The sequence below is a fragment of the Hyla sarda genome, chromosome 1 (assembly GCF_029499605.1).
Source record: "Hyla sarda isolate aHylSar1 chromosome 1, aHylSar1.hap1, whole genome shotgun sequence".
In the NCBI taxonomy this organism is placed as follows: Eukaryota; Metazoa; Chordata; class Amphibia; order Anura; family Hylidae; genus Hyla; species Hyla sarda.
In genome coordinates, this window is record NC_079189.1 from 302,931,714 (window position 1) to 302,940,132 (window position 8,419).

Sequence of the window (8,419 nt, forward strand, 5' to 3'; positions counted from 1 at the left end):
CTTGAAGCGTGATTTTGCAACATATACTGTGCTTATTCATGAACCCAAAAACAAAAAAATCCAGATAAAAATTCCATCTAAACATAGACAAATTATGTGCAACCTTCAGCGATGTACCAAAAAAAAATACCTGCAAAGAAAACCTGCATTGCGAGCAAAAAAGCCTTCCTCCTGGAATCTGAAAAATTTACTCAATTGAAAAAAAACATTCAAGATCAACATGAACAAGATTAAATTCAGGAAAACTAACTTCCGTTTTGAGTACTTGGGATAGAATTAAATTGAAAAGAGAGCGTGAGGCAGGGTTACTACTTTAAAAAAAAAAAAACGGAAAACAGGTTCTAGCATGGAGTCCTCACTACATACTGAAAATTCCCTAGATGTAGGATCAAGTGAAGGAACAACAAAAACCCCAAATACTGCTATGCCAATGACAGTCAACACCTTTCAAGAAGCATTTGAGCATTACCTAATGCAACAACCATTAACATTGGGCACATGAACACCAGACACCCGTAAAGGTGACCAACCAAGAATCTCCATGTTTGAAGGCTCTCTCCTTCTCATCTAGTAATCTCGCCAAACAGTGCCTACTCAACTGAAGATCCAAAGGATCTCACTTTTAGGCTAAGCAACTCTGAAGAATCCTTAATGGACTTATGCTTTACATCATCTCAATGTGAATCGGATGATTTAGATGGCTTTGAAGATGTGACATTACACCAAAACAACCAAGTAATTGATGAAAAGTAGATAATCTTTGATTCTTCACTACGCAGCCTTTTTGATTCCCTTCATTGTCATTTGGCACCACACTGTATGGCTAAAATTATTAAGTGGAAAAAAATTATAGAAGGGACTCCCCTTACAGTTTATTTGAAGTGCTTAAAGGGTTACCAATCTCCAAAATGGGAAACGCAACCTGTCATTTGTAGAGTACCTGCTGGTAATGTTACTTTTGTCGTCCATTGTTCTTCATGGTAATAGTTTTTGTAAGATTCAAACTTTTCTGAAAGTTATGAACACAAATGATATTGTAAAACTGCTTTCTTTAACCATCAAAAGAAATTTATCTTTCCTGGCATGAATGAAGAATGGTGCAAAGAAAAGAACTCTGTCCTAACTGCACTGCGCCAGGCCCCAGGAGATGGACAATGTGACTCTCCTGGATATTCCACAAAATATTGTACTTATACCATGTTGGATGTCAGTACAAACAAGATATGTGGCTTTTCTGTGGAGCAGTTGGGTCCGTCAATGTCTTCAGCAGCCTTAAAAAAAAAAAAAAGCATGTAAAAAAAACTCTGGATCACCTTATTGCCCAGGGAATTGATGTCCACATGTTGGCGACAGATCCCATGCCTCAATTCGTAAAATGATTTGTGAACAATATCCAAGGGTAAACCACCAGTGTGTGGCACCTTGCAAAGAATGTTGGCAATAAAATATTAGCGGGTGCAAAAACTGAGAAAACAAAAATCTTAGCTGGATGGGTACAACCAATAAAGAATCGCCTATGGTGGTCGGCCCGGAACTGTACTCATGATCCACAAATTCTGGTTGAAATTCGGAAATCTGTCATAAAAAATGTGGTAAAGGAACATGCCTGGGTTGAGGAAGGGCAGTCTAGTCAATGCCAACACCCTCCTCTAAGAGAGGATCAAAAAGAAGAAACCAAATGGCTTGTCCCAAATTCATCTGCATATAATGTTTTAAAATAACTGTCCCAAACCCTATTCTTTTGAAGGAAATTAGACAGCTTTCGGCTTTCTGCCACACAGGCAATTTAGAAGTATTTCATAGCCTGTGTATGAAATATTGCACTAAAAGGGCCCATTTTTACATGGACTCTATGTTGGCACGTACACAGTAGGCGGCATTAGACCACAACAACAATGTGGGTTGTGTTCAAGCAAGAGTGAGAGAACCAAACACAACCAGTGATCCAGTTTGCACTTTGTGTCACCGTATTGAATTTACAAAAGGCAGGCGTGATTGGGTTGTCAAACCTGTTTATGAATCCACTTCACAAGATTTCCTGTGGGGTGTGATGGAAAGCATATTGCAAATTGTTCAGTACCCAACTACCAAGCTTTCCTGGAAATGTGGCTCCTATTCCTAAGCCCTCTAAGGACATCAAGTGATGTTAGTTCTATCTTTTTTTTTTTTTATGAATTTGTTTTAAACTTTGTGAAAGTGGTTTGTTCCTTTTTGTGAGTTCTAGTGTAACAGTGCAAAGCATCTATCTGTTTGAAATCAAGATTAGCCTAGATTGTCAGATTAATTGTAATTTTTGGGAGTTTTTGCAATCTACCTTTTTGGCACTGGACTTTTGTCTGCAAATTAGCTTATAAATGTAAAAAAAATTAATACATAGTGCTTACCAAAAATAAACGTGTAATAAAATTTTTTAATTTGAAAGGGTTACCAGCAATCAAAAATTTGGATGTATTAATACATTTCGATTCTACTATGTGATGTCAAACACTATTAGACCTTACCAATGTTTATGATCTCTTAAAAAAAAAAAAAAAAAAAAAAAAAAAAAGCATAGTCAACCGTTTGGTCCTGCTGATGTTTTGATCTACATCTTTCAAAATGCTTTGAATGCCCAAATTATGCTAAAGCATCATGGGATAGGTAGAGCAAAACTGCTGCATTGCGCAAGGTGATCCCGAAGTCATTTTTGCTCAAGTTACCGACCTATTGCCCTTCTTAATTCAGATTTGAAAATATTTTCTAAGGTGTTAGCAGTCAGACTTCTTTTCTCCCATCTCTTATCCATAAGGTTATCCCCTTCCGCCAGGGCCGTGACAACACCAGGAGGGTAGTAGATCTCATTGACTTAGTCAATTGGAGGTCCGAAAGGCGTTACTCCTTAGCCTAGATGCCAAAAAGGCTTTTGATAGATTGGGATGGCCATTTCTCTTTGCTACCCTCCAGAAATTTAGTATCACGGGCAGCTTTTTAACCCCTTAAGCACCCGGGGTTTTTCCGTTTTTGCATTTTTCCTTTTTTTCCTTCTTACCTTTAAAAAATCATAACTCTTTCAATTTTGCACCTAAAAATCCATATGATGGCTTATTTTTTGCGTCACCAATTCTACTTTGTAATGACATCAGTCATTTTACCCAAAAATCTACGGTGAAATGGGAAAAAAAATCATTGTAAGACAAAATTGAAAAAAAAAAACACCATTTTGTAACTTTTGGGGGCTTCCGTTTCTACACAGTAAATTTTTCGGTAAAAATTACACCTTTTCTTTATTCTGTAGGTCCATAAGATTAAAATTATACCCTATTTATGTAGGTTTTGATTTTGTCGATTTTGTGGTCAATTAATGATATATTTTTATAATTCGGACATTTCCGCATGCGTCAATACCACATATGTTCATTTTTATTTACACTGTTTTTTTTTTTATTGGGAAAAGGGGGGTGATTCAAACTTTTATTAGGGAAGGGGTTAAATGATCTTTTTTTTTATTTTATTTTTTGCAATGTGTTAGCTCCCATATTGGGCTATAACACTGTACACTGTCTTTTACATTGATCATTGGTTTCTCATAGGAATCAATTGATCAATGATTCTGCCGCTTGACTCCTCATGCCTGGATCCCAGGCACTGAGCAGTCATTTGGCTATCGGACACTAGGAGGCAAGGTAAGGGACCCTCCTGCTGTGTCACAGCTGTTCAGGATGCTGCGATTTTGCCACGGACATCAATAACAACCCCCTGAGCTAGCCGGCAATGATTTACTTTCACTTTAGACGTGGCGTTCAACTTTGAACGCCGCTTCTAAAGGGTTAATAGTGCGCGGCACCGCGATCAGTGCCGCGCGCTAATAGCCATGGGTTCTGGCCGTTGTTAGAGGCTGGGCCCCGCGTTATAGAACGGGAGACGACTCATGACGTACCGGTACGTCATGGGTCCTTAACAGGTTAAATGCACTGCGGGGTCTCTACTCCTCTCCTACAGCCTCTCTCAAACTTCCTCATGCTCCTTCTCCAACCTTTCCTCTGTCTAATGGAACCCTCCAGGGCTGTCCGCTGTCCCCACTGTTTTTTGCCCTTTGCATTGAGCCTCTTGCTGCCATGATTAGGGGGGACCCGGACATCACTGGCATTCCCTTACATGATAGGGAATTTAAGATTTGCTTGTTTGCTGATGATGTCCTTCTCACATTCTCCCGTCCTTTACTTTCTCTCCTTAACCTTTATAAAGCTCTCCATGCCTATGTGGATTTGTCTTCAATATCCAATACATCAGTACCATAATCAGTAGACTCATTTTCCAATGAGCTAAAGCTCACGTTTTTCTTGGGTATGTTGTTTGTGTTGTTCAGATTTTTGAGAATAGATCGTGGTGCATTCCTCTTTGTCCTGTACCAAGTGTACACCATATTTGAATAGTCCTTTAGGTCCCTAGTAAACTTTAATATTTTTTTTTAAGGTTTTATTTATAACTTTTTTCTTGCAAAGAATATAACATTGCACAAGTGCAGAGCTCCCTAGATCACCTACCGCACAAGGGAAGGCAGGAACAAACAGCTGTTATAATATAAATAGGTTCACCAAGAGGCCCCGCGCTCGACAGTACACCCATCCATATCATGCACACCCAAACTCACCATATTCACATTCCCGGGAAAACTTCCCCAATCCAGCACCCAGTAACTAAGGAGCTACACACTAAGGAGGAACCACCAACTCTCCCAACATCAGCCACGGCATCCAAACTTTATCGAATTTCTTCGGGCATCTACGGCTCATATAGAGAATCCTGTACAGTGGGGCATATTTGTTAACTAAATTAAACCGTCGAGAAATAGGAGGGGGGGGGGGTAGTATCTTTCCACGCCATTATCACCACCTTAAGCGCGCAAAACAGAAGGAAACCTATGAGCAGGCGCCTATGGGAACCAGACTCCAGGTCGTTAATGACACCCAACAAACAGACCACGGGGGGAGAACACAAAGGGAACAGCGGAAACAAGTATCTGAGGCAGAGAGACCAAGACGGAAAAGTTTAGCCGGAGTATAGTACAGTCGCAATAGAAGTCTAGACTGGATAAGCATATCTCTGACGCTAACCACAGTAGGGTAATAAGTTCTCGTGACTTCCTTCCACTATTCCTCAGTCAATTCAGGAATATCTGTCACCCACTTCAAAAAAGCTAACTCAAAAGGATCAGGCCCCACAGGGTTTTGGAGAGATCGGTGGTACGCAAAAGCAGCTTTACTTCAGAAAAGGCTGGAGTCACATCCAAGAGAGCCAAACGATCGCATGTCTCAAATGCAGATAACGAAAGTGGACACTCCGAAGGACATGAAAGCGATCACACAAATCTTGAAAGGAGGGGAAAGAAGGAAATTCCCCAAATAAGTGTATAGCAAATTTGATCTCATGATCGCTCCAGAAGCTGGCTTCCTCCGACTCCCATAGGTGCTCAAAGTGAGGGTTCCACCACAGGAGTGGTCTGGGAGAGAAAGCCGGCATCGAAAAGCGCTCTGAGACCACCAACCACACCTCAGCCACTGTTTTAATAAGAGATAACAGTCGAGAAACGGAAGTATACCTATACATTATATTAAAAGGGATGTTGAGGCAGCACAACCAAAGTAGAATGCGGTTGGAGGGTGCAGGCTACTTCAAACAGTCCCAGTCTGTATAGAGATATCCAGCAGAAAAGTCCAGCAGCACCCCAAGGAATTGCAAATAAGGTGATTTTTAATATCCCATGTTCAGATACAACATTTCAGCAGGATCACACTGCCTTTCTCAAGCATAATGCAATGGATATCAGTGCTCCAATATATCAGGTGAAAAATCAAGTGCATAATCATGCTTAATTTACAAAAATTACAAAATACACACAAATACATCGAAGGTGCAATCAAAATTTTCCAATAGTTATATTTATCGGGCTGAGACCCATTATGTTCCCAAAAAACAGTTATGTGCCTCCAGCAATGAAGCAGATACCACTTCCTCCTGCAACCTACCGGGGATTCATCCGCCAGATCTTAGAGGAAGGGCGAGGACCCAGACAGAGTAAGTATAAGCTGAGTGGTCAGAGATCCCCCTAGTGGTGTATGTTGCGTCTCTTACCATAGGAAGAAGATCTGATGATGCGTATGCTAGATCAATTCTGGAGAATGATTTATAAACTGCTGAATAATAGAACACTGGGTCAGACTGATGCTCCCAACGCCATACCTCAGTAAGGGACAACGCAGAACTCCGGGCATTAAGTCCAGGAGAGCCAGAGTCCACAGCACCAGTGCGATCAATGCTAGGATGTGGAACTGCATTCAAATCCCCTATAAGAACAGGCAGAGAGGGAAAAATTTGTAGCTTATATTTAGCATAATCCAAAACATCCACTTGAAACGGAGGGGGAACATACACAGACACAAAAATGAAATGAAAAGCATGCAGGGAGCAATGGATGATGACAAACCTACCAAAATATTCACAGGCCACCTGCTCTATCACTAGAGGAAGAGATTTGGATACCATAATAGATACCCCCCTAGCAGTGGAAGAGTATGTGGAATGAAATCCCCTCTTAATCCATGCCCTCTTAAGACCTAGAATCTTTTGGCCAGTTATATGGGTTTCGTGTAAACAGATCAAGTGCGGGGCCTGTCGTTTAAGGAAATTAAGACATAAAACCCATTTAAACTTAGAATTGAGGCCCCTGACATTCCAACCCACTACTTTAACTCCTTGGGGACGGAGGGCGTATGGATACGCCCTCGCGTCCCGTCACTTAAGGACAGAGGGCGTACCTGTACGCCCTTCGCATTTCCGGTCACCGCCGCTCGCTGAGTGGTGATCAGACCAGGATGACTGCTGATATCTATCAGCAGGCATCCCGTGGCAATGCCTAGGCGATCGCCACAAATCGCCGGTCATTTCAGACCGGCGATTTGCGCCGATCCGGGCCGATCGGGTCACTGGTGACCCGATCGCCCGGAAAATAAGAGACCGCTCCGATCATCCTAAAGGATAGGAGCGAGGTGGCAGTGTTGCCACCTCCTCCTATCCCCTGCCATTGGTCGGTCAGAACATCCACCAATGGCAGGAGTGGGCGGAAGGGGTTAGAGTTCATTTCCCTAGCTCAGCCTGACGATCAATGTCAGGCAGAGCGGGGGGAACACGGGCGGCGAGGGGAGAGCATAGCCGGCTTACCCAGACCGGCGGCTGTATCATCATCAGAGCGGCGGCCAGAAAGTGCGTTGATGGAGAAGGCTGCAGTGAAGATTGCGGTAAGTGATCTTCACTGTGGCCTTCTAAAAGCTGCAAAACTACAACTCCCAGCATGCCCAGACATCTAAAGGCTGTCTGGGCATGCTGGGAGTTGTAGTTTTGCAACATCTGGAGGGCCACAGTTTGGAGACCACTGTGTAGTAGTCTCTAAACTGTAGTCCTCCAGATGTTGCAAAACTACAATTTTCAGCATGCACTGACTGTCTGGGCTTGCTGGGAGTTGTAGTTTTGAAACATCTGAAGTGGCACAGTTTGGAGACCACTGTACGGTGGTCTCCAAACTGTAGCCCTCCAGATGTTGCAAAACTACAATTCCCAGCATGGCCAGACAGTCAGGAATGCTGGGCGTGTAGCCCTTCAGGCCAGATTTTTGCAACATCTGGAGGGATACAGTTTGGAGACCACTACTTAGCAGTCTCCAAACTGTTCTTCCCCAGTTGTTGCATAACTACAACTCCTAGCATGCCCAGACTGTCCAGGCATGCTGGGAGTTGTAGTTCTGCAACATCATAAGGGCCAGATATTGCAGAACTACATGCCCAGCATCCCTGACTGTCTGGACATGCTGGGAATTGTAGTTTTGCAACAGCTGTAGGCACACTGGTTGGGAAACACTGTGCTAGAGTCTGTTTCCTAACTCAGTGATTCCAACCCGTGTGCCTCCAGCTGTTGCAAAACTACAACTCCCAGAATGCACTGAAAGAACATCCTGGGAGTTGTAGTTTTGCAACAGCTGGAGGCACACGGATTGGAATCACTGAGCTAGAGTCTGTTTCTTAACCCGTGTGCCTACAGTTGTTGCAAAACTATAACTCCCAGAATGTATGGAATGTCAGTGCATTCTGGGAGTTGTAGTTTTGCCACAGCTGAAGGTTTTGGGCGAACTGCAATGCTCAGAATAGAAGGGGCGTCATTGGGCTTTTTGAGAGAGAATTAGGCTGGAATTGAAGGCTATGTGTGTTTACAAAGCCCCCATGGTGCCAGAACAGTGCACTCCCTCCACATGTGACCCCATTTTGGAAACTACACCCCTCACGGAATGTAACAAGGGGGGCAGTGAGCACCCCACAGGTGTCTGACAGATTTTTTGAACAGTCTGTAAAAATGAAAAATGTAATTTTTCATTTGCACAGCCCACTGTTCC